This window comes from Phyllobates terribilis, unplaced genomic scaffold, assembly GCF_046119375.1.
Source record: "Phyllobates terribilis strain yellow unplaced genomic scaffold, ASM4611937v1 Scaffold_9__5_contigs__length_417890890, whole genome shotgun sequence".
Lineage (NCBI taxonomy): Eukaryota > Metazoa > Chordata > Amphibia > Anura > Dendrobatidae > Phyllobates > Phyllobates terribilis.
This window is the reverse complement of record NW_027362769.1, coordinates 319,625,500-319,653,000: the sequence shown is the minus strand read 5'-3', so window position 1 is coordinate 319,653,000 and position 27,501 is coordinate 319,625,500.

Sequence of the window (27,501 nt, the reverse complement as noted above, 5' to 3'; positions counted from 1 at the left end):
TGCCAGCAAAGACTGGAGAAAGCTAGAACCTTACAGCCACAATCTGTAGACTTGGAGGATCGATGTCCATGTTGGCGCTAAGTTCATTAACAAATCCCTGTAAAGTTTCTCATTTACCTGTATCCTCAATCCAGGAACTTCCAATCTCCTCGTCTCATCTCCTGAAATGAGAATCTGTGTCCTCGATCCTGGATCCTCTGCTCTCCTTGTCTTCATCTCTTGAAATGATTATTTGCCCCCTGAACACCCGTTTATATAGACCCACAGTCATTGTGACATCATGCTGTGAGGTAACAATGGCCTCCTGGATTTGATGATGTCATATATGACCATGAGTGATATCTCCATAGGTATTAATTAATATTTATAACAAGTAGTAATAATATGGCAGATCACATTGGTTAGCATCAAGGCTGGAGGAGCAGGACGAATAAGGAAAAGTTCCCAAAAGTAAAATGCATTTACTGTGACTGAAAAAAATAAATAACTTTATATTACTTCAAATTTAATTAAATTCTAGGCTCTATGACAACACTACACTGTTACCATAGGAACAAAGACCTATAGCCCATAGCAACCAGTCCAATTCCAGCTTTAGTGTATTTAAGGCCTGAAATCAAAAACATTGAGTGTTTTGTTTGCTGGTGATACATCTAGCAATGGACAAATGACAGGTAAGAGCAGGAATCATTGTCTATGAGAGAAACCATTCCCATTGTTACACATTTTCACACATTTTGTAGGTGCAGGAACTATGGACATTCCAGTTTTTGTGAAACAACAACTCCCAGCATTCACAGGATAAATATGAACAAAAGTTCAAGAATTGCTTTTTATTTTTCTCATGACATTCGCCGTGCGGTATAAGCAGGGCAGGCTCCAGGTTTTCGTGAGCCCTGGGCGAAAGAGTCTCAGTGGGCCCCTTTAACACATACCACGATTCATGACACACAGATGCCGCAGAAAAATATATATATAATAAAATGCAGAAGATTTCACTTCTTACATTACATGACCGATATCTATTGTAAATTCTACAATAGCTCAGAAACCAGCGAATCGCTGCATACAGAATACTGGCCCCCATAAAATGCTCCATACAGGATATTGGCCCCCATATAACGCTCCATACAGGATACTGCCCCCCTTATTACAATCCTACAGGATACTGGCTCCAATATAACGCTCCATACAGGATACAGTCCCCATATAACGCTCCATACAGAATACTGGCCCCCATATAACGCTCCATGCAGGATGTGCCCCCATATAATGCTCCATGCAGGCTGTGCCCCCACATAATGCTCCATGCAGGCTGTTCCAACCACAAAATACCTCATGCAAGCTGTTCCCACCACATAATACCTCATGCAAGCTGTTCCCACCACATAATGCCCCATGCAGGATGTCACCCCTCTTATAATGTCCCATGCAGGATGTCACCCCGCTTATAATGCCCCATTCATTGTCACCCCCCCTTATAATGCCCCATGCAGGATGTCACCCTCGCTTATAATGCCCCATACATTATGTCACCACCCCCATATAATGCCCTATGCAGGATGTCACTTCCCCCATATAATGCCCCATGCAGTATGTCACTCCCCCCATATAATGCCCCATGAAGGATGTCACTTCCCCCCCTTTGAATGCCCCATGCAGGATGTCACCTCTCCCCCCTCTTATAATGCCCCATGCAGGATGTCACACCCCCCTCCCTTATAATGCCCCATGCAGGATGTCACTCACCCACCTTATAATGCCCCATGCAGGATGTAACAGCATCCCCCCTTTTAATTCCCCATGCAGGATGTCACCCCCCCTTATACTGCCCCATGCAGGATGTCACCCCCCCTTCCTTATAATGCCCCATGCAGGATGTCACACCCCCCTCCCTTGTAATGGCCCATGCCTCCATACATTAAAAAAAAATAATCAAATACTCACGTCACTTCTTCTCACCTGCTGCCGCTGCTCTGGACTCCAGCGTCGCCGGCATCTTCCCACTCTGCGCTGTGACGGCTCAGGAAAGAGCGCGGTGAAAAGATGTCACCGCACCCTCTGACCTGAGACATCACAGTGCAGCAGCCGCGAAGAGACTGGAGCGGCTGCGGAGGAACGGGGAGAGATAAGTGATGAGCTGCAGGCTGTAGGGGCCCTGAGGCCCTGAGCAAGTGGGGGAGGAGCGGGTGCTGACACCACTCTCCTCCTCTCACAGGTCCCATAGCGCGGCACGGTGCTAGACGGCGAGTGGGTCCCCCCCCGCCTGCTCAGGGCCCCGGCACTTGCCCGTGTGCGCCAGGTGCTGACGCCAGCCCAGGGTATAAGTGATATGATGACTTTATTCTGTAGGTCAGTTCGATTACAGCGATACCAGATTAATATAAGATTTTTAATGTTTTCCTGCTTTTACACAATTAAAACATTTATTTTTGGGTACATAATATTTTATTGAACCCTTTTTATTCAGCAGTATGCATAACATAGCGCCATACACTCGTCCTACTATTCTGGATCAACATTGGACCAATTTTTTATACGCTAGTATGACTCCAGCCGTTTCCAAACTGATAGTCCTATAAGAGATCACTTTATTGAGCTCTGTCCAGTTTGCCTTATATACCGTATTTTTTGGACCATAAGACGCACTTTTTCCCCCCAATTTATGGGGGTGCGTCTTATGGTCCAAATGTACTGTTTTGTGATGTGGAGGCAGCTGGGGTTGCGGCAGCGACGGGGGCTGCAGCAGCTGGGGCGGCGATGGAATGGTGTTACCCAGTAAGGAGCGGCGGCAGCAGCATGTTTGTGGGCGCAGCCATGAATTCACTATGTCCACACTAGCCATCAGGAGGTGGGCGGTCTCAGGTCCAGATCGCGCGCTGCAATGATGTTACAAAGAGGCAGGGCCGGGGCAACACAGAACAGCACAGCGCGCAGTCATTACCGACCCTGCCTCTTCGTAACGTCACTGCAGCGCTTGATCAGGATGAGAGACCGCCCACCTCCTGATTTCGAGCACGGCCATAGTGAATTCATGGCTGTGCCCACAAACATTCTGCTGCCGCCGCTCATTACTGGGTAAAATCGCTCCATCGCCACCACAGTCCCCTCCGCTGCCACAGCCCCCTCCGCTGCCACAGCCCCCTGCCGCCACAGCCCCCTCTGCTGCCACAGCCCCCTGCCGCCACAGCCCCCTCCGCTGCCACAGCCACAGCCCCATCCGCTCATACAGTCACAGACCCCTCCGCTGCCACAGCCCCAGCCCCCTGCTGCCACAGCCCCCTCCTGCCACAGCCCCTTTCAGCCCCAGCCGCCTCCGCTGCTACAGCCCCAGCCCCCTCCTGCCACAGCCCCCTCCGCCGCCCCAGCCACCTCCTCTGCCACAGCCCCAGCCGCCTCCGCTGCCCCAGCCCCAGCTGCCTTCACTGCCCCAGCCACAGCCCCCTCCGCCGCTGCAGCCCCAGCTCCCTCCACGTCCGCTGCCACAGCCCCAGCCGCCTACGTTGCCAAAGCCGCCTACACTGCCACAGCCCCCTCTGCAGCCCTGGCTCCCTCCGCCTCCGCTGTCACAGCCCCAGCCGCCTCCGCAGCCCCAGCCGCCTTCGCTGCCACAGCCCCAGCCACCTCCGCTGCCACAGACCCAGCCCTCGCTGCAGCCCCAACCGCCTCCGCCCGCTGCCACAGCCCCAGCCACCTCAGCTGCCACAGCTCCCTCCGCAGCCCCAGCCACCTCCGCTGCCACAGACCCAGCCCCCTCTGCAGCCCCAACTGCCTCCGCCCGCTGCCACAGCCCCAGCCACCTCAGCTGCCACAGCTCCCTCCGCAGCCCCAGCCACCTCTGCTGCCGCAGCCCCCAGCCAGTGTGACCCCGCTTCTTGCCTATCGTGGGTCCAGAATGAGAGGCAAGCATTATGACGTAGAAGTAAAATATAAAGTAAAGTGAAAAAGCACATGACATAAAACATTGTACTACTCCTGTGGTGAACTATAACTCCCAGCATGCCATAAGAGCTGAAGGACTTGCTGGAAGTTATAGTGCCCCTCAAAGTCAACCACAATACCTGTGGGATCTTAAAGAGGACATAACATACATGGCTGAATACAGCCAGTACATGATACAAGCAACCAGTGGATCGAGCAGCATACTGGCTGTATGACTTCAGCCACATTTGTTTTTTGGCGTTTCTTCTTGCGTGTGTGTACAGTTCGACCACTCAGTCATTGACAGCAGGAGAGGAGAAGCCAAAGGACGGTATGTTTTCCTCTGCCGCAGCATTTCAGACGGAAGACTGAAACATACCATATCAGCCTTACGTCGTACATCCGGTGTCTGATACATTCTGCCTGATCCACGGGCAGCATGCATCAGCTATCGCAATCCAAAAAAGTTTTTTTTTCTCTATTTTCCACCTCTAAAACCTTGGTGCGTCTTATGGTCCGGTGCGTCTTATAGTCCGAAAAATACGGTGCTTCCTGCTGACATCAACTGATAGACCTGTATGAGAATGTTCGGACAGGTCTGGGCATGTACGTTGGAATATTTCCAATATATAATGCATTAATATTATAAGTGAATAGGCTTTGCATGTATAACTTAAAATATAAACATGTCAGGTAAATTCGGAGTTCATGTTTGGAATCAGCGCATTCAATTTAGTGTAAATCACAATAAATCAAAATATTTTTCTCTTAGTAGCAAAATCATTGTCGACATGCACTTACTTTTCTAATGTGGTCAGTAACCATTAATACAATAACCTTAGCAATCCAGATAATAGATTATCTGCTTGAAGATGGGGTGCCTAAAAGTTTAAAGAAACTCCAGAAGGAGATCAACTTGCCTAATTATCTTTTTACGAATACCTACAACTTAGGCACACATAATGGACCCAGTCAACCACGACAAAGGATATTAATACACAATCACTTTATCACAGATATGATCATATCTGTGAACCACACACATGGTTTAATTTCTACTAAATGTTAACAACTTCTGTGACCTTGCATAGATGAGAACCCTCTGACAGTTAAAGGTTTATTCTCATCTCCAAGATCATAACTCAATGTGTAGTAGGTGTAATAATAATATTAGCAAATTCCTCAAATTATAAATGTAATATAGTTCTTCTGATTCACTATGTTGCTTACCCCATGCACAGATCATTGCAACATCTTAGGTATCCATGTGTCACGCAAGATGTGGGAAAAACTTACTGCATCACAAAGGCAAGAAGGAAAGGAAGTCCAGATTCTAGGGAAAGGGGGGAAGTGGAGACCTCCTAGGTTGATCTAGCATCACCCTGTCTTCCCTAACGTCCTTGTATTGGCTCTTCACCAATCGCCGCACATGTGCCTTGCCCTGTATTTCCCTGGCATATGGCTAAGGCTAGGGAAGGGAGGAAATGAGCACTAGTTGATCTCAATTAAACACTATAGACAACAGAAGTAGACAAACAGGGGGAAATTACTTAGCTTTAGACGAACTCCAGACAAATGCGCACACGTTCTCAAGCTCCAAACAGCAAGAAGTACTGCTCTTGCTAAAGCCTTCACAAGTTGTAATGAATACACAGCAGATATTTATACAACCAGGCAGGGTGTTAATTAGCGAGAGGAAGGTAGCCGCTGGGTCCTAGAGACAGAGTCTAAGAAAATGTCTGTAAAGCCAAACAGGAGGAGAGCGGACCCTTCCCGCGAGGGCTCACAATCTACAAAGGATAGGTGAGCATACAGTAGATGAGGGAAGAGCTGGTCATGCAGCGGTATGGTGCAAAGAAGGTTACTGCAGGTTGTAGGCTTGTCGGAAGAGGTGGGACTTCAGGTTCCTTTTGAAGGTTTCCTTGGTAGGCAAGAGTCTTTTATGATTGGAGGTGTTGGTCTGCTTCTTTCAACAAAATGTACTTTTCAGGTTATCCCCCCTGTACCCTCCCTTATCTTCCCGTCTTTTGAGGCCCACACAGTCAGACTCTACCGGCCCTTCTTCCTGCGAGTGGCGGTTGTCTATCGCCCTCCAGGTCCCCCCCGTCAATTCCTGGATCACTTTGCTGCCTGGCTTCCAAATTTTCTATCCTGCGACATCCCCACGATAATCATGGGAGACTTTAACATCCCAATTGGCGATCCTCTTTCCCCATCTGCCGCTCATCTTTTATCCCTAACCTCCTCTTTTGGCCTTTCACAGCTTGCTAATTCTCCTACACATGAGGATGGGAACACATTGGACCTGATCTTCTCCCGGCTTTGCTCAGTACATGACTTTACTAACTCTCCCCTTCCACTCTCTGACCATAATCTTCTTTCATTCTCTGTCAAGAACTGTGACTCTACTCAAGACACTCCCACCGTCCACACTTATAGAAATTTATGTGCCATTAACACCCAGAAATTTATAAAAAGGTTGCAATTATCATTGGCCCCAATCTCCTCCCTCTCATGTCCCGACTCTGCATTGAAGCATTATAACAAAATAATACTATGCGCCCTGGATGAAGCCGCACCTCCTACACAAAGAAAAATTCGGCATAGACGGCGACAACCCTGGCACACGCCTCAAACACGTCTTCTCCAGAGGTACTCCAGGTGCGCTGCACGGCTGTGGAGAAAATCAAATCTGTCCGAAGATTTCCTCCACTATAAATTTATGCTGAAAACATATAACTCTGCCCTTCACCTCTCCAAACAAACCTACTTTAACAACCTCATAATCTCACTTTACAATAATCCTAAACGACTCTTTGACATGTTTCATTCTCTCCTCAAACAACACAGGCCCCGACCACCGACCTCAGCGCTGACGATCTGGCCATTTATTTCAAAGAAAAAATTGACCATATCCGACAGGAAATTTTCTCCCAATCCCCAAATGTTATGCATGCTCTCCCCCGCCACATTGTATCTTGCTCATTTTCTGACTTCGAACCAGTCACGGAAGATGAAGTGATCAGGCTCCTTGCATCTTCTCGCCCTACCACCTGCACCAGTGACCCTATTCCCTCACATCTCCTTCAGTCCTTGCTCCAGCTGTCACCACTCACCTAACTAAAATTTTCAACCTTTCCCTCTCATCTGGTATCTTTCCCTCTTCTTTTAAACACGCCAGCATACAACCATTACTTAAAAAACCATCCCTCGACCAGAACTGCACGGCCAACTACAGACCTGTTTCCAATCTTCCCTTTATCTCTAAACTCCTGGAACGCCTTGTCCATTCCCGTCTAATCCGCTATCTCTCAGACAACTCTCTTCTTGACCCTTTACAATCTGGTTTCCGCTCTTTACATTCTACTGAAACTGCCCTCACTAAAGTCTCTAATGATCTACTAACAGCTAAATCTAATGGTCACTACTCCCTGCTGATTCTCCTGGATCTTTCTGCAGCATTCGACACTGTGGATCACCAGCTCCTCCTCACTATGCTCCGCACTATTGGCCTCAAGGACACGGTTCTCTCCTGGTTCTCCTCTTATCTCTCTGACCGCTCCTTCTCTGTGTCTTTTGCCGGCTCCTCCTCCTCCCTACTTCCTCTTACTGTCGGGGTTCCTCAAGGATCAGTCCTAGGCCCCCTTCTTTTCTCCTTATACACCGCTCCTATTGGACAAACAATCAGTAGATTCGGTTTTCAGTACCATCTCTATGCTGATGACACCCAATTATACACCTCTGCTCCGGACATCACCCCTGCATTACTACAAAAGACCAGTGATTGTCTTTCTGCCGTATCTAACATTATGTCCTCCCTCTACCTAAAACTGAATCTGTCAAAAACTGAACTACTCGTATTTCCTCCCTACACTAACCTACCTGTGCCCGATATTGCCATTTCCGTTTGTGGCTCAACCATTACTGCCCAGCAACAAGCCCACTGTCTTGGGGTCATTATTGATTCAGATCTTTCTTTCACTCCTCACATCAAATCACTCGCTCGTTCATGTCATCTACACCTCAAAAACATCTCAAGAATCAGGACTTTTCTCACCTTTGACTCAGCAAAAACTCTTACTGTTGCTCTTATTCATTCTCGTCTTGACTATTGCAACGCTCTACTAATCGGTCTCCCTCTTACTAAACTCTCCCCTCTCCAATCCGTCCTGAACGCAGCAGCCAGGATCATATTCCTCGCCAACCGCTACTCTGATGCCTCTTCCCTGTGCCAGTCATTGCATTGGTTGCCCATCCAATATAGAGTTCATTTTAAACTTATCACGCTTACCCACAAAGCGCTCCATGCTTCAGTACCCCCCTACATCTCCTCCCTTGTCTCAGTCTACCACCCTGCACGTGCCCTCCATTCTGCAAATGAATTAAAACTAAAATCCTCCATAATCCGAACTTCCCACTCCTGTCTCCAAGATTTCTCGCGTGCTGCGCCAATTCTCTGGAATGCACTACCCAGGACAGTTCGATTAATTCCCAATACCCACAGTTTCAAGCGAACCCTAAAAACACATTTCTTTAGACTGGCGTATCACCTAAACACACTGTGTCCATCCCAGTTTTCCCCCATATTAAAATCTTCTTCAACTTCGAGTTCAAACCAACCATGCACATAATAGCCTCTGTCAGGACTGCACACATACTGGCTGGCGACCAGTCCATGTATTATTATTTATCCTATTCAGTATATCAAGGCTGCATTATACAATATATGTACTTTTTACCTTTTGTGTCTCCCCCACTACCTCATAGACTGTAAGCTCGCGAGCAGGGTCCTCACTCCTTTCGATATGAGATATGCTTATTCTGTATTGTCTGTATATGTCCCCCCTAAAAATTTGTAAAGTGCTGCGGAATATGTTGGCGCTATAAAAATAAACTATTATTATTATTATTATTATTATTGGATAGAGAGTTCCAGAGTAGCAGGGATGAATGGGATAAAGTTTGTGTGCGATTGTGGGAAGAGAAGATAAGAAGTGAGTAGAGCAGGAGATCTTGTGAGGATTGGAGGTTGCGTGCAGGTATGTACCGGGAGATTAGGTCACAGATACATGGAGGAGACAGGTTGTGGATGGCTTTATGTGCCATGGTTAGGGTTTTGAACTGGAGTCTCTGGGCAACGGGGAGCCACTGAAGGGATTGACAGAGAGGAGACGCAAAGGAATAGAGGGGAGACAAGTGGATTAGTCGGGCAGCAAAGTCGGGTGAGATGAGGAGGTGGTGTGTGAGTGGGAGAGACTGATGTTTTGTCTGTCTATGAGGAGATACAAGATAGGGCCAAGTCTGTGATGCCGAGAGATGAGAGAGTCGGTAGTGGTATCCATCACAACCACATTGCCGCCTTTGTCGGACGGCTATATGGTTATGGTTTGATCCTTTTCAAGTCTGCATAGTGAATCCATTTCACCTCTTGAAAGGTTATGTTGTTCCCTATGCTTAGTTTTTGTCAGTTGTATGATGTCCTCCGTAACCAAATTAAGGAAGAAATCTATGGAACTTAAGTTTCCGGTAGGAGGTGGCATTCTAGAAATTTTATTTTTAATGTCCGTGAAGGGATCAATGTATTCAGGTTCACCTCATCAAGATGGTATAGCAACCTCACGCCTTGTAGAAGGTTATTGGGTATTCCCAAGTTGTCACACTCCTTTCTATCCTCCCTAAGGAAGAGCTTTTTTAATTTCAAACGTCTGATGAATAGATGCAGGTCTATTATTATTTCAGATTCATCAAAATCAGTGGTGTGGATAAAACTTAAACGTTTACTCAGTACGCATATTTCATCAGTAGTGAGGGGCATTGATGATAGATTGATGACCTGTGTTGTTAAACGGGATTCGGCTGATTGGATCGGCTCCTGAGCAGGTAGTTCAGCTCTAAAAACTCCCTCTCTGCGGGGTTCTCCTGTTATTTCCTCTCCTCCGAAATCCACCCCTTCCTTTTAATTTCCCCTTTTGGGTTTTGGATTTTGTATCAGTATGTGAGACCTCTGTTTCAGAGGAGGATAAGTCTATCTAAGGAATATAATTCTGTCTGGTAATCGGCACCTAATATGCCTTGTTTTCCTTGAATTCTTCTAGGTAATAAAAAGCTTGTGTTTACACTCTTTTAGGTGGTATTGGTACCATTCTACCTTGTTCTGTAACTATGTTTCTTTTTTTGCGAAGTCCAGTTCTGATGAGAATTTCTTAGTTACCTCTATTTGCTACTTAAGAGCTTCATTTTTAGGGTGCCAACCACCATGTGAGGTAGGGGACAATATAGAATAGGGAGAGAGTAGGGAATAATAGACACTTTCCTTCCCAGTTTTTTCCAAATAATGCAGGTTGGTGGTATCACCCTACTAGCCTAGCACATGTAGGGTATCCATGCATGTGTATCTGTATCATTTCTTGACCCTAATGGGAAGCTAAGGGCCTAATCTCATTCTTGATCTAGACCCCCCTGACATAACTAATAAATAATGGTAAAATATCTTTGCCCAATCATTTTCTTGTTCTATACCCCATTAATATATATAACTGTGATGTACCTCTGAGACCATCGGCCTCTTTAGAGTACCACTGTGTGTTTATAAAAATATCAGGGTATATTCCATTTGTTTAGAGTGATCCATGACCATGTGTCTTCTTGGGGGTTTGAAGGCGCAATAAAAAATATGTGTCCCTTCACGTGGATCTCCATTTTCCAGCTGCAAACCCTATAGCAGGGCATGCGTCTGAAGTACACCTGTTTATGCCGCATCACAACATGTCTGAGGAGCAGAATATACAGTCGGTACGGAAAGTATTCAGAACCCTTTAAATATTTCACTTTGTTTCATTGCAGCCATTTTCTAAGTTTAAAAAGTTCATTTTTTTTCTCATTAAAGTACACTCTGTACCCCATCTTGACTGAAAAAAAAACAGAAATGTAGAAATTTTTACAAATTTATTAAAAAAAGCAAAGGCTGAAATATCACATGGTCATAAGTATTCAGACCCTTTGCTCAGACACTCATATTTAAGTCACATGGTGTCCATTTCCTTGTGATCCTCCTTGAGAGAATTCTACTCCTTGTGCGGTAGCGCTATTGATCATGTTGAGGGGCACTCACTTCACCGGGTTAATTAAAGCACACATGCAACGTTTTCCAGTAATCTAAAGTCCAGCAGTTTATTACACATCATAAACTGCTTATAACATAGTCCATCTCAGCGGCTCGCAGGAATATTACACATGTAATATCCTAGAGCCTTTTCAGTGGCAGCTCTGCCGGCTTGGCTTCAGAAACAGTCCTCAGCAAGGTAACAACATCAAGGTCCATATCAAGCACCGTCTTTTACCTTTGTCAGGTATAGCTGCTTCCATTAACTCTGTTCTGCCAAAGCTGTGGTTTAAGGCTCACCAGATGTGGCCTACAGGCCTTGTGCCTTCCAGGTCTAATGGTGTCTCAGGCACAGAGATCAGGTCTCTTGACTCACTGCGTTTCAAAACCCCCCCGAATATATATCCCTCTGTGCGCACAGGACCTGTGATGATGTCACAGTCATGTGATTAGTCTTTGTCACTAACTTCGTCAACTCACATTTCCGAGTCGTAACCTTGTCAGACCCCCCTCGCTCCCAGCGGTCAATACAGCAGTGCGACTCACTTGCCCTTGTATCTAAGGTCAGGTCCGACTCCGTACTGTCTCGTACTGTATTGGGTCATTTGTATGGGCCTCTCAGACTTGAGCTAATGGAGGACTCACGACCTCTAAACCCACACCCACTATCCTCAGAACATCTTGAAAGGTCTCTAACTTCTGCTGTAGCCGTTCTATTATTTGGAAGGCCCTTTCTCTGTCTGGTCTCACAATTTATAAACGGCTGCCATCTTCTGCTGCTCAGTCGACGCTGTCTTTCCATTCACAGTCTGGCGGGATTCAACTGTTCTACCTCTCGCAGGTAGGTCACTCGGTACTCCATCAGCATTCTTACATATGCAAGATTTTCTTCTGTTCCTACAGTGGAGAATGACACCATGCTGTCTTCATCCGGTATCCAGTCCTGATGATCATGTGGACTGCTTACTTTCATCACACCAGACTTCTTTACCATCATTTGCATGGCTTGGCCATTTCTCCCAATGAGCTTTCTTACCAGAGCATGAGGCACCCAGATGACTTCTTCTCGCAGACTTTGAGCTTTTCTCATAAGCTCCAGTTGTCTAATGGCTTGTTCAGTCTTCAACCGGACAATCCTCTTCATGCAAACACATCGCCAGTGCATGTCACTTAGGACAGCCACCCTCTTCCCTGTGACTTCAGTTGTGGACAGGACCACCAGCTGTTTAGCTTCTGAGGTCGAGTACACCTTACAGGCTCCCACGGCTTTCTTAAACTCTTCATGCACTGACTCTCTGGTGCATTCTTCTCTCAAATCTTCGGGTACATCTATGAGGCACTTGTACCGTGAAGTTTCTGTCTAATCAGTGGTCTCCAAACGATCATCTGGCTCAGGTTTCAGGGACAACTGAGTTTCAGATTCTTCACACTGTATGCTTCCCCTGAGCTGACTCACAGCTATGAACTCAAGAATTCTCCTCTTGACATTTTCCATCCCATACTGATCTTCTTTTAACACTTCCTCAGCTCTCCTCAGTTCCACCTTCTCATAGTATAAACGATTAAGCGCAACTTGTTTGCCCTTTTCCTTCTCGAAGGCGGCCTCGTTCACTGATTGGTACTTTGCGACCTTTGAGCTCGAAATCTTCTTCCTCTAGCTCAGCTACTCGCCTCTCAGCAGCCCATCTCTGAAAGTTCTTCCTGCTTCAACTGCTCCTTTATCAGCAGAATTCTCTCAGCCCTCTCTGTCTCCAATGAGCCTACTCCGCACTCGACAGCCAGTCTCTCAAGCTTCTCTTGCTTCAAATGGGCTTGTAGCGTCTCCTTGAGCTCCTTGATCTCGGCTCTTACATCCACCGAATCATCCAAGCTCATATTATTCGAGGATGTATTTGCTTCATACCTCCCTTCTTCAGTGGCAAACTCCTGACCCTGATCTGTGGCTTCTCCGATAGACTCCTCCATCTTTTTCCACTCAGCTTCCATCCTGCTGATTCTATCCTGAAGGCACGTCTCTGCCCTCTGCAGATCATCACAGAATGTCTTCAGCTCCTTCACCTGAGCTTCCAGTCCTAGGATCTTTCTACGGAGATCATCATTCTCATCATGGGTGTCCTGCTGAGTGGTCTCAATCATTTGTAGCATGTGCTCTGCATCAGCCTTATCATCCTCTAGTTTTTTCTTAACCTTGAGGAGATCCTCATAGTCCCTCTTGGTTTATAGCAGGTCCCTATTGTGTTCATCATACTCCTTCTTGGATTCACGCAGCTCCCGGTTGAACTGTTCTCGCAGGTGTTCTAGGTCTTGATCGCGTCCAGAAACTTCGTCCTTCAGCGCCCCTTTTAAGGCAGATAGCTCCCTATCCCGCTGCTGTAGACCCTCGTCCAGCCTTTGCATCTCCTGCATCAGCTGCTTCACCTGCTCTTGAAATCTCTGCACTTCCTTTCTTGTGACCTCTGCTTCCTCCGCATCCCCAGAGCCTTTCTTCACTTGGTTCAGCTCTGACTGCACCAGGGAGAAATGATTTTTCATTTCATTCAGCTCATATTCAGACTCCTCTTTCTCAAGCTTCAACTGCAAAACCTCCTCCTTGGTTTTGCGGAGGTCCTCTTTATTTTTCTGGAACATTTCCTTCCATTGGTTGAGTTCCTCTCTGCTTTCCTCCAGTTCTCACTGCAAGTTCCTCAAAATCTGGTTTATTTTCTGCCGCTCAGACTCCAGGCTCAGCTGGTCCTGGGACACATTCTCCATGTTTTTCCTTAGTTGCTGTACATCACTCTGATACTGCTGCCTGAAAGGCTCCAGCTCTTGGTCATGATTGGCCACCTCCTCTTTCAGCGCTCCCTTCAGGGCTGTCAGTTCCTGAACCTTCTGTCTCAGTAGATCATCATGCTTGTACTGAATCTACAGAACTGCATCCAACTCTTCCTCCTGGTCTTCTTTATTGTTGGATACTGTACCAGAGGTTGCTACTGGCAGCGTCAGCTCCTCTTCTATCCTGATCTCCTCTGCTTCTAAAGGAGAATCCACACTGGAATAAAGGCACACAGCATTGCATTTTCTTTATTTACCCTTTCAGCAAAGACTACAGGAGCAACTTCTTTGTGGCCCTTGTACCTTCGAAGACGAAAGTGGGACTTTCTCACCTCATTTAACTCCTCCTGACTGAACTCTCTTTCTACTTTCATAGTGTCACTCCCCATGGTGTCAACCCCTTCTACTGGAGCTACCCAGTTATCAACGGTTGAATTGTCATTTTTAGGCGGTACCAACACACGACCAGTAACCAATTCTGGTTTTCTATGCCCCACCCCCTTTTGAGACTCCATCCCTTTTGGACAACTACACCTGTAGGGGGTGCTTTAAAAAAAAACAACGTCCTGCCGTTCCAGCACCATGTCCTGTTGCCGTTTCCCAAATACCTGCTGCAATTTTAACAGGCACTTAAATCGCTCAATAGCTTCAGTCTCTATTTCTGCTCCATTCACAGCCATCTTTATCAGCTCCTGCATTTCTTTAGCACACTCTATTTTGCTGAAGAGCGTTTGCAGCCGGTCATCTAACCCTTTCTCCATTCTGTCTGGGGATACTGCTCCATTTATAGCCATCGCAGTGCGCTGTTCACACCAGACACTTCACACCGCTCTCACCAGAAAAAATTTCGTGGCCCCACCAAGCCACAGCAAACCAGGTTTGAGTGCGACGACAATTTTCATAACCCTGCCGAGTTACAGCAGGATGCTTAAATCTTCGTGGCCCCGTCAAGCCACAGTCAGATGCTTGCATCTACATTCGTCGTCCTGTGCCGTTACCCCTTGCAACCAGACTGCAGTTGCCCGCATTCTCTAACCAATTGTGAGGTAGCGCTATTGATCATGTTGAGGGGCACTCACTTCACCGGGTCAATTAAAGCACACATGCAATGTTTTCCTGTAATCTAAAGTCCAGCAGTTTATTACACATCATAAACTGCTTATAACATAGTCCATCTCAGTGGCTCGCAGGAATGTTACACACGAAATATCCTAGTGCCTTTTCAGTCGTAGCTATGCCCGTTTGGCTTCAGAAACAGTCCTAAGCAAAGTAACAACATCAATGTCCATATCAAGCACGGTCTTTTACCTTTGCTAGGTCTAGCTGCTTCCATCATCTCTGTTCTGCCAAAGCTGTGGTTTAAGGCTCACCAGATGTGGCCTACAGGCATCATGCCTTCCAGTTCTAATGGGGTCCCAGGCACAGAGATCAGGTCTCTTGACTCACTGCGTTTCAAAACCCCCCCAAATATATATCACTCTGTGCACACAGGACCTATGATGATGTCACAGTCATGTGATCAGTCACCTGAAGGGGACGTACGTGGTGAGCCAGAACACACCCCCTCAGACATTTTGGCAATGCAGCAAGCCGCTGCATTACATCCTTCATTGGAGTCCAGCTGTGTTTAATTAAACTGATAGGACTTAATTTGGAAAGGCACACACATCTCTATATAAGACCTCACAGCTCACAGCGCATGTGTAACATCCCTGGCGGCGTGCTGACATGGCTTACCATCTCCCACCATGCAAGACCGCCAACTTACCTACCAGTTCAGGCTGCACACTATGCTCCTCTCCCTGCTGTGCGCATGTCTCTTGTCTGCTGGCTTAGGGCGGCGGCGCTGGCACTTCCTGATTCTTAACCCTCAACTGGTGAGGTGGGGTTTTTGTCACGCAACTGGTGATGTGGGGTTTCCTATAACCCAGTGTTTAGAGATCTCTTATTTTTACAGAAAATTCAAAGATCACGTTTGTTTTAACCATTTTCTTATTGGCGATTGATTACACATGAGTATAACAAATTTTTGACACCCACAAATGGATGGAAGCTAATGAGACACGGATCCTCATACCAGCATTTTTCAATGAATGGAAGCCGAACAAAAATTCCCTGGGTTGTGGCAAACCCCACCTCACCAGTTGAGTGTTAAAGTTACAGTGTGCACAGTCCTAATGCGTCCCCAGCCTATTGCTGTGAGTCACTGGATACTTAAACCTCCTCCACCCAGTGGGAGGTGCCTGAGCAACACTTTCTTTTAATGTGTTCTGTGCAACTGAGTAGGCAGGTCCTGTCCTGTATCTGTGACTTCTAGTCTGTTTCCGCCACCCCGGGGGCTGAGAACCCAGGCCCGTTAACTGCATCTGTGACTTCTAGTTTTTTCCACCACTATGGGGGCTGTATGCACAGGCTTGTTCCTGTATCTCTTTCCAGTGTCAGTTCCTGTCTGAACTGTGTCCTAGCCCGTTACCTGTTTGTCTCTATGTCCGATCCTTCCCTTTTCCTGCAGTGTCTGAACCAGTACCTAACTCCTACTCATTGTCTCTGTACTTCTGTTTGTGAGTTTTGTGTCCACTCGCTACTTCATTGCAAGTACCTTGTGTGTATCTGGTTCTGCTTGTCCAGCTTCCCTGCCTTTGTATCTACCGCCTGTGTTCCAGCTATCTTCCTGTGTTTCCCAGTCTGTTCCATGGGATCAGAGCCCTGTCCTGTCTGCCCGCACCTGCGGCTCTGCTCCGCTCTGCTTGTCCTCCGCACCTGCGGCTCTGCTCTGCTCCGCTTGTCCTCTGCATCTGCGGCTCTGCTCCACTTGTCCTCCGCACCTGCGGCACTGCTCTGCTCCGCTTGTCCTCCGCTCTTGCGGCTCTGCTCCTGTATCCCAGTCTGTACTGGTCCCTATCCAGCCTGTTTACCTACCTGTCAGTACCTGCCTGTCTGTATACCAGCCATGCCTGCCAGTACCCGCCCGTCTGCATACCAGCCAAACCTGTCCTTTCCTGCATTCCCTGGTGTGGGTCAACAGCTGTGTGACAGAGGTCTGACTTGGAGTAGCACCTGGGCCACCTCCCTCATCCCTCCTCAGACCACGGAGTCGATTAAGCCGCCGTGTGTCCGTTGTCGGATCTGGCAAGGCACATAGTCACGCCCCTCCAGGCACTCCTCGGTTCGTGGCCCAGTGGAACCACTAACCACGCTCACGCCAAACAGTCCGGGCGTGAGCTTAACAGCATGTCAGACTAAATGAGAATCATGAGCTCAAAGGAACTGCCCAAGGAGCTCAGAGACAGAATTATGACAAGGCACAGATCTGGTCAAAGTTACAAGAGAATTTCTGCATTACTCAAGGTTTCTAAAAGCACAGTGGCCTCCATAATCCTTAAATGGAAGAAGTTTGGGACCACCAGAAGTCTTCCTAGACCTGGCCGTCCAGCCAAATTGAGCAATCGTGGGAGAAGAGCCTTGGTGAGAGAGGTAAAGAAGAACTCCAAGATCACTGTGGCTGAGCTCCAGAGATGCAGTAGTGTGGTGGGAGAAAGTTCAAAGTCAATTATCACTGCAGCCCTCAACCAGTCGGGCCTTTATGACAGAGTAGCCCGACGGAAGCCTCTGCTCGGTGCAAGACATATGAAAGCCCCCATAGAGTTTGCTCAGAAACACATGAAGGACTCCCAGACTATGAGAAATAAGATTCTCTGGTCTGATGAGACAAAGATAGAACTTTTTGGTGATAATTCTAAATGATATGTATGGAGAAAACAAGGCACTGCTCATCACCTGCCCAATACAATCCCAACAGAGAAACATGGTGGTGGCAGCATCATGCTATGGGGGTGTTTTTCAGCTGCAGGGACAGAACGACTGGTTGCAATTGAAGGAAACATGAATGCGGCCAAGTACAGAGATATCCTGGATGAAAACCTCTTCCAGAGTGCTCTGGACCTCAGACTTGGCCGAAGGTTCACCATCCAACAAGACAATGACCCTAAGCATATGTAGCACCCCGAGGGCTCGGCTGCTACAGGGGTATTGCACCTCAAACCAGAGGTCTGATATTCCACTCCCGGGTAAGGATGGAGTGTGGACCAGGACTCGGTAGGCTGCATGCACCACACACACCCCATTTCCGAGGGACAGCTCAACGGTGCTCCCACAAGATAGAAGTGCAGGCACAACAGCATCTGTCCCTGGCTGGAGTGGGGGAGGAGAAAGTACACCCAGTGGTGTAGGAGCAGATAGGGGTGGGTCTCTGGGCATAGGCAGGAGCCCATTGGTTGCTAGTCACCTGAGCTCGGGTGTCAGAAGGAGGTAAATTAGGTGGGCACCATCTTAGGACAGTGGTCAGTTCAGAGAGGAGTTCAGCCAGAGAGGGCTGACAGGGAGCTGTGGCTCAGTCTGGGCCCAGCTCCAGAGGCAGGCCTGGAGTGGAGGCCAGGAACAGCAGAAAGAGAGAGGAGAAGGAACGGAAAGGAAAGTAAGAAAGGAACTGGAACAGAGGAGAAAGGAAGCAAGGAACACAGAGAAAGGCCCAGAGACACGAGGACAGAAGGAACCCCATATGCCCAGAGGAGATACAGGGTGAAGGGTTGGCAGAACAGGGTACCGGAACCCAAATTGGTGGAGGCAACAGATTCCTCAGCCAAAGACCGGAGGTTGTTACCACATCTTGGTGCAACCCCTCACTACATCCACCAGAAAGGCATACCGTATAGGGTCAGGGAAACCGGAGAAAGGTTTCGCCAACAGAAGGCCCGAGGGAGCTGGACAAAGGTGGGTCACTGGTGGGGACGGCCAGAGAAAGGAAAGGAAGGGAGCCCTGTGCCACGCTCTGGAATTGCCTGGGAGTTGGTCGAGTCCCTTGCCTGGTGGACGCAGCACGGCTTGGGCAGTCACCGCCGGTACCGAGGTGACTAGGACCAGTAAAGAACTGTGAGTAAAGCATTGAAAACTGCAACTGCACGTCTCTGTGATTCCTCGCCGCACCAGCACCATTAGCATTGGGACCCTCACACCATCACTCCCATCATCATTTACACTAGCTGCCCTGAGGTAATACTTCTCCCGTGGGGAGTTATCCCATACTCGGCTGCGCAAACAACATCAGCCTCAGCGGTCGGCAGCGCAGCGGCGGTCCCCACTGACCGCAATCCACGGGTGGCGTAGTCGGACATTTGCTATACATTAAGACTGTCACTGGTTTGACCGCCCTGGGCACGGACCGGGTCAGCGCCACGGAGACTACAACCCCCAGCGATCCGGCTCCGGGTATCCCCTGCACAACACAGGCCCAGGGGGCGCGTCACATACAGCTAAAATAACAAAGAAGTGGCTTCAGAACAACTCTGTGACCATTATTGACTGGCCCAGCCAGAGCCCTGACCTAAACCCAATTGAGCATCTCTGGAGAGACCTGAAAATGGCTGTCCACCAACGTTCACCATCCAACCTGACGGAACTGGAGAGGATCTGCAAGGAAGAATGGCAGAGGATCTCCCAATCCAGGTGTGAAAAACTTGTTGCATCATTCCCAAGAAGACTCATGGCTGTACTAGCTCAAAAGGGTGCTTCTACTTAATACTGAGCAAAGGGTCTGAATACTTATGACCATGTGATATTTCAGTTTTTCTTTTTTAATAAATTTCAAAAATTTCTACATTTCTGTTTTTTTTCAGTCAAGATGAGGTGCAGAGTGTACTATAATGAGAAAAAAATATAACTTTTTAGAATTTACCAAATGGCTGCAATGAAACAATGCGTGAAAAATTTAAAGGGCCCTGAATACTTTCTGTACTCACTGTAAGAGGTTACAACCCTTCTACCTTGTATCTCGAGTCTGGGGGGCAAGGACAAGTATTGTGAGCCCTGGACACTGTTACCATGGGGCGGCGCCTTAGGCGTCGCTTCCGGAACCAGTGAGTTCCAGCGGCCATGTCCTGCGTTTCACAGACCGGAAGTGAGATTTTCGGACTGGAAATGCGTCACACACTGTAGATGGAGCCACAACAGCGCAGTGTTGGTTTAAAATGGAGACAGTGAGGTGAGTGCCTCTACTGCAACATTGAGCACGTTATCCCACAAACGTGTCTGTAATGATATTACCGTCTACACGGCAGGAATAAGTACCTCCCCTGATGAATCAATGTGTTTGAAGAAACGCGTCGGGAGAATGGAGGAAATGAATGAACTAGGGAACCGGCATGGTATATCCTCAACTTGGGTGAGATTATTCCCTTTATTTTCCTACGGTTGGTGAATAATCACATGTGTGCACACAGTTACACCAATACCGCATTATTGTGCATACAGGGTGACAGTGGTATGTTGAGATCATAGCCCTATGTCGCAGCATGTATGTAGCTGCACCTATAAGAGTGTTATCCCCTTTGCCCAAAGTGGACAGGTTTATAGAGGATGTCTGACTGATATATGCTAATTATTATCATCCTACATAAATACCTGAGAAAAGGCATAATATGCTCCACAGTTGAAGAAAGGGACCGGGGTTCCACTAGTAACCACTTGAATGCTCAGCTAGTTTGAATGAGCATTGCCATTTCTGCACTAAGGTACGTATAAAAACTGTTCAATAGTACACACGTGGTCAAAATTATTGGTTCCCCTCGTTTAATGAAAGAAAAACCCACAATGGTCACAGAAATAACTTGAATCTGACAAAAGTAATAATAAATTAAAAATGATTAAAATGAACAAATGAAAGTCAGTCATTGCTTTTCAACCCTGCTTCCACAGAATTTTTAAAAATATTAAGCTCATGAAGTAGGCCTGTACAGAAATGATGGTACTCTTAACTTAATATTTTGTTGAACAAACTTTTAAGGCAATCACTGATATCAAACGATTCCTGTAACTGTCAATGAGACTTCTGCACCTCTCGACAGGTGTTTTGGCCCACTCCTCATGAGCAAACTGCTCCAGTAGTCTCGTGTTTGAAGGTTGCCTTTTCCAGACGGCATGTTTCAGCTCTTTCTAAAGATGCTCAATAGGATTTAGGTCAGAGCTCATAGAAGGCCTCTTCAGGATAGTCCAATGTTTTCCTCTTAGCCATTCTTGGGTGTTTTTAGCTGTGTGTTTTGGGTCATTATCCTGTTGCACGAATCATGTCCTGCGACTGAGACCAAGCTTTCTGACACTGGGCAGCACATTTCTCTCTAGAATCCCTTGGTCGACTTGAGATTTCATTGTACCCTGCACTGATTCAAGACATCCTGTGCCAGACACAGCAAAGTAGCCCCAAACATAACAGAGCTTCCTCCATGTTTAACAGTAGGGACAGTGTTCTTTTATTGTTATGCTTCAAGGGGTTGTTCACTACTATGGAAAATAGCCCAATGTATTTTTATGATGAACAGAAGCTTCTTTGTAATTACCTTCCTCTGCTGTTTCTGCCTGTGAGCAACGCTATCACTGGCCACTCACAGGCAGCACGTGACCCCCGCTGAAGTCATGTCAAGTGAGGCGTGACTCAACGCTGGGATCCCCGCGGTGGCTGCTGGGTTGTGGGCAGGGTTACCCCCGCGTCACACTCTGCATCCACCATTTGCTTTCCCAATGAATGGGGAGAGGGAGAGCACGCGGTGGATGCCGGGTGTGATGCGCGGGGTAACCCCGCCCACGACCCAGCAGCCACCATGGAACGCAGAAGAGGGACCCTCGGCTGCAGCCTGAACTTGTCAGCGCCGACTGCAGCTGGGGGTGACGTGATTCCTGTGAGCGGCAAGTGATAGTGCCGCTCACAGGCAGAAACAGCAGAGGAAGGTATATACAAAGAAGCTTCTATTTATCATAATAATACATTGGACTATTTTCAATAGTAGTAGACAACCCCTTTAATTTTTCTGTCTGTGAACACAGACATCTGTCCATGGGACATTCTCCCAGTAGCTTTGTGGCTTGTCAACATGTAGTTTGGCAAATTCCAGTCTGGCTTTTTTATGACTTTTTTTTCAACAATGATGTTCTCCTTGGTCGTCTCCCATGAAGTCCACTTTGGATCAAACAACGACGAATGGTGCGATCTGACACTGATGTTCCTTAAGCTTGAAGTTCACCTTTAATCTCTTTAGAAGTTATCCTAGGCTCTTTTGTTACCATTAGTATTATCCGTCTCTTTGATTTATCATCAATTTTCCTCCTGCGGCTACGTCCAGGGAGGTTGGCTACAGTCCCATGGATCTTAAATTTCTGAATAATATTTGCAACTGTAGTCACAGGCATATCAAGCTGCTTGGAGATGGTCTCATAATCTTTACCTTTAACATGCTTGTCTATAAATTTCTTTCTAATCTCCTGAGACAACTCTTTCCTTTGCTTCCTCTGGTCCATGTTGAGTGTGCTACACACCATGTCACCAAACAGCACAGTGAGTATCTGTAACCCTATATACAGGCCCACTGGCTGATCATAAGATTGTAGACACCTGTGATGCTAATTAGTGGACACAACTTCATTTAACATGTCCCTTTTGTCACATTATTTTCAGGGGCACTATCATTTCTGTCCAGGCCTATTTCATGAGTTTATTTTTTTTTTAATTCTGTGGAAGCAGGGTTGAAAAGCAATGACTGACTTTCATTTGTTCATTTTCATAGATGTTTAATTTATTATTACTTTTGTCAGATTAAAGTTATTTCTGTGACCATTGTGGGTTTTTCTTTCATTAAACGAGGGGTACCAACAATTTTGACCACGTTTGTATATAAGGATATGAGCATTTATTGTACAGTTTGTGGCCACCCCTAGCTGGTCACTAAATTGTTATTTGTACCTGCTGTGTGTTTGGCTGCATGTCCAGACAATTGGTTTTGGAATACTGGCACTATTCTAAGCACCTACTGGTCACTGATATCTGTTGATATTTGTTATTGGCGTTTTTAGGTGATTTTTATTGAGGTTTTTTAATCAATTCTAATAAAAATATATTTTTAATTAGTCCAATTGCAGCTTTTCTTGACTTAAATCTGTTTGGGCATCTACCCCTTGCTTTTTTGACTATATTTTATGCATCATAGATACAGTCATTACATTAGTAGACACATAATTACCGCCCTTGTATTTCAGTTTGCCTTCATATTGTGGCAGCCGTGGATCATAAAAATGAGAACTGACATATACAACTTCCTGAGTGCTATAAAATAAAGACACAAGGAGACAGAGCATTAATTTTAAACATTTTATTAAATAAAATGTTTACCCCTACCTAAAGCCAATGATCCAGAAGAAGGCAAAAAACCTGGACACGTTCAGCCAATGTGTGTCACAGGGAAAAAATTCCTTCTTGACCCCGAGAAAAGGCGATCAGTTCAAGAACCCTGGACCAAGGCCATACTACAACTAACTAACTGATATATAGAGCAATGACTCGTTTCCGGAGAGCAGATCTTCTTTGTCCTGGTAACACGCCTCACCTCTCCTTATCAGATCGGACTCTGAGCTTATAGCCTGTCTACGTTGATCTCCCCTGTAAAAATACAGAACACTACCCCCCACAAACACTACCCCCCACAAACACTACCCCCCACAAACACTAGACCCCACAAACACTAGACCCCACAAACACTACCCCCCACAAACACTACCCCCCACAAACACTACACCCCACAAACACTAGACCCCACAAACACTACACCCCACAAACACTACACCCCACAAACACTAGCCCTTCGGATACAGACATAGGGCAGTTATATCATATCAGGTCCCTTATACAATTAGGTTAGACAGCAGACACCTATGTAATATGATGTCATGATGCACTGATTCCAGAATTAGATCTATATAATCAGTATATAATGACCTCATAAGACAACAAATATTATCTACAGACATATTAAATGATTAACACTAAATAATCCCGTGGCTCTTGTTAGATTCTTCAGTCTTCCTTCCAGGATCCAGATATTCTTCCTGGTAAGAAAAAAATAATACAAGACGGATCAGGCAAAGACCCATAGAAAATCAGTCATATATATATATTGTACTTTATGCCCCCTTTTCTTTGCATTTTTAAATTTTGATGTAGATACTTAAAAATGGTGCAAGAAATGTAATTTATAAAAAATCGTGGAAACTATATATATATATATATATATATATATATATATATACACATATATACAGTGTATATATATATATATATATATATATATATATATATATATATATATGTAAAATACAGTAAAATAAATTAATATGTGTCCCCCAATGTATCTACACCAACCTCTCTCCCATGTGGGGGACTAAGGGTAGATTTTTTTTTGCCTCAAAAATCCGAAATTAAAATGACAGAACCACCACCAGCAATCTGTGGCAGCCACCTATACCACTGGAACTGTCAATGACCGAAGTAGCACATGCAGGGTCTCCATCCAAGGTCCCATCTTGTTGCTGACCTCTGTGATAGCCCCAGGGATGTCCCCATGTTTTCTGCATAGAACTCTCAGTGTCCAACATTCTGCTGTTTGACCTCACAAAGAACCTTCATCACCCAAGTCTAGAGATTCTGCCAGCAAGGACTGGAGAAAGCTAGAACCTTACAGCCACAATCCGTAGACTTGGAGGATCGGTGTCCATGTTGGCGCTAAGTTCACTAACTTAAATCCCTGTAAACTTTCTCATTTACCTGTATCCTCAATCCAGGAACTTCCAATCTCCTCGTCTCATCTCCTGAAATGAGAATCTGTGTCCTCGATCCTGGATCCTCTGCTCTCCTTGTCTTCATCTCTTGAAATGATCATTTGCCCCCTGAACACCCGTTTATATAGACCCACAGTCATTGTGACATCATGCTGTGAGGTAACAATGGCCTCCTGGATTTGATGATGTCACATATGACCATGAGTGATATCTCCACAGGTATTAATTAATATTAATAACAAGTAGTAATAATATGGCAGATCACATTGGTTAGTATCAAGGCTGGAGGAGCAGGACGAATAAGGAAAAGTTCCCAAAAGTAAAATGCATTTACTGCGACTGAAAAAAGTAAATGACTTTATATTGCTTCAAATGTAATTAAATGCTAGGCTCTATGACAACACTACACTGTTACCATAGGAACAAAGACCTATAGCCCATAGCAACCAGTCCAATTCCAGCTTTAGTGTATTTAAGGCCTGAAATCAAGAACATTGAGTGTTTTGTTTGCTGGTGATACATCTAGCAATGGACAAATGACAGGTAAGAGCAGGAATCATTGTCTATGAGAGAAACTATTCCCATTGTTACATATTTTCACACATTTTGTAAGTGCAGGAACTATGAACATTCCAGTTTTTGTGAAACAACAACTCCCAGCAGTCACAGGATAAATATGAACAAAAGTTCAAGAATTTCTTTTTATTTCTTTCATGGCATTCGCCGTGCGGTATAAGCAGGGCCGGCTCCAGGTTTTCGTGGGCACTGGGCGAAAGAGTCTCAGTGGGCCCCTTTTACACATACCACGATTCATGACACACAGATGCCACAGAAAAATATATATATATAATACAATGCAGAAGATTTCACTTCTTACATTACATGACCGATATCTATTGTAATTTCTAAAATAGCTCAGAAACCGGCGCCCAAAAAATGCTCAATACAGGATACTGGCCCCCATATAACGCTCCATAAAGGATACTGGCCCCATTATAACGCTCCATATAGGATACTGGCCCCATATAACGCTCCATACAGAATACTGGCCCCCATATAACACTCCATGCAGGCTGTGCCCCAACATAATGCTCCATGCAGGCTGTTTCCCCCACATAATGCCTTATGCAGGCTGATCCCCCCATATAATGCCCCATGCACGATGTCACCCCCCCTTATAATGCCCCATGCATTATGTCACTCCCCCTTATAATGCCCCATGCAGAATGTCACCCCCCTTATAATGCCCCATGCATTATGTCACCCCCTTATAATGTCCCATGCAGGATGTCACGCACGCTTATAATGCCCCATGCATAATGTCACCACCCCTTATAATGCCCCATGCAGGATGTCACTTTCCCCCCATATAACGCCCCATGCAGGATGTCACCTCTCTCCCCCCTCCCTTATAATTCCCCATGCCTCCATACATTAAAAAAAATAAAATAAAATACTCACCTAACTACTCACCTGCTGCCGATGCTCTGGACTCCAGCATCGCCGGCGTCTTCCCACTCTGCGCTGTGACGGCTCAGGAGAGAGCGCGGTGGAAAGACGTCACCGCACCCTCTGACCTGAGACGTCACAGTGCTGCAGCTGCGGAAGACATCGGACCTGCTGCGGAAGCACAGGGAGAGGTAAGTATTGTGCCGCCGGCTGACGGGGCCCTGAGCAAGCGGGGGGAGCGGGAGCTGACACCACCCTCCTCCGCTCACGGGTCCCATAGCGCAGCGGGTGAGTGAGCCTGCTCAGGGCCCCGGCACTTGCCCGCGTGCTCCGGGTGCTGGCGCCGGCCCTGGGTATAAGTGATACGATGGCTTTATTCTGTAGGTCAGTACGAATACAGCGATACCAGATTAATATAAGATTTTTAATGTTTTCCTGCTTTTACACACAAAACATTTTTTTGGGGTGCATAATATTTTATTGAACCCTTTTTATTCAGCAGTATGTATAACATACCACCATACACTCGTCCTAATTTTTCAGCATCGGACCAATTTTTTATACGCTAGTATGACTCCAGCCTTAAGTTTCCAAACTGATAGCCCTGTAACCGATCACTTTATTGAGCTCTGTCCAGTTTGCCTTATATACTCCCTGCTGACATCAGCCGATAGACCTGTATGAGCGTGTTCGGAGAGGTCTGGGCATGTACGTTGGAATATTTCCAATATATAATGCATTAACATTATAAGTGAATATCCTTTGCATGTATAACTTAAAATCTAAATGTGTCAGGAAAATTCGGAGTTCATGTTTGGAATCAGCGCGTTCAATTTAGTGTAAATCACAATAAATCAAATGTTTTTCTCTCAGTAGCAAAATCATTGTTGGCATGTACTTACTTTTCTAATGTGGCCACTAACCATTAATACAGTAACCTTAGTAATCCAGATAATAGATTATCTGCTTGAAGATGGGGTGTAGAAACTCCAGAAGGAGATTAACTTGCCTTATCATCTTTTTACAAATACCTACAACTTAGGCACACATATTAGACCCAGTCAACTATGACAAGGATGCTAATACACAATCACTTTATCCCAGATATGATCCTACCTGTGAACCACACACATGGTTTAATTTCTACTAAATATTAATAACTTCTGTGACCTTGCACAGATGAGAACCCTCTGACAGTTAAAGGTTTATTCTCATCTCCAAGATCCTACCTCAATATGTATTAGTTGTAATAATAATATTAGCGAATTCCTCCAATTCTAAATGTAGTATAGTTCTTCTGATTCACTATGTTGCTTACCCCATGTACAGATCATGGGAACATCTTAGGTATCCATGTGTCACGCAAGATGTGGGAAAGACATAGTGGTTCACCCCCTGGGCCGCGTGGGGAACCCGGAACCGGGCCTTTGGTGGGATGCTGGGGGTTGTAGTCACCGTGGCGATGACCCGGTCCCATGGCTCAGGGTGGTCAAACCAGTGGCAGTCTATTGATATGGTTTTCATTATTTTCAAATGTCCGACTACGCCACCCGTGGTTTGCG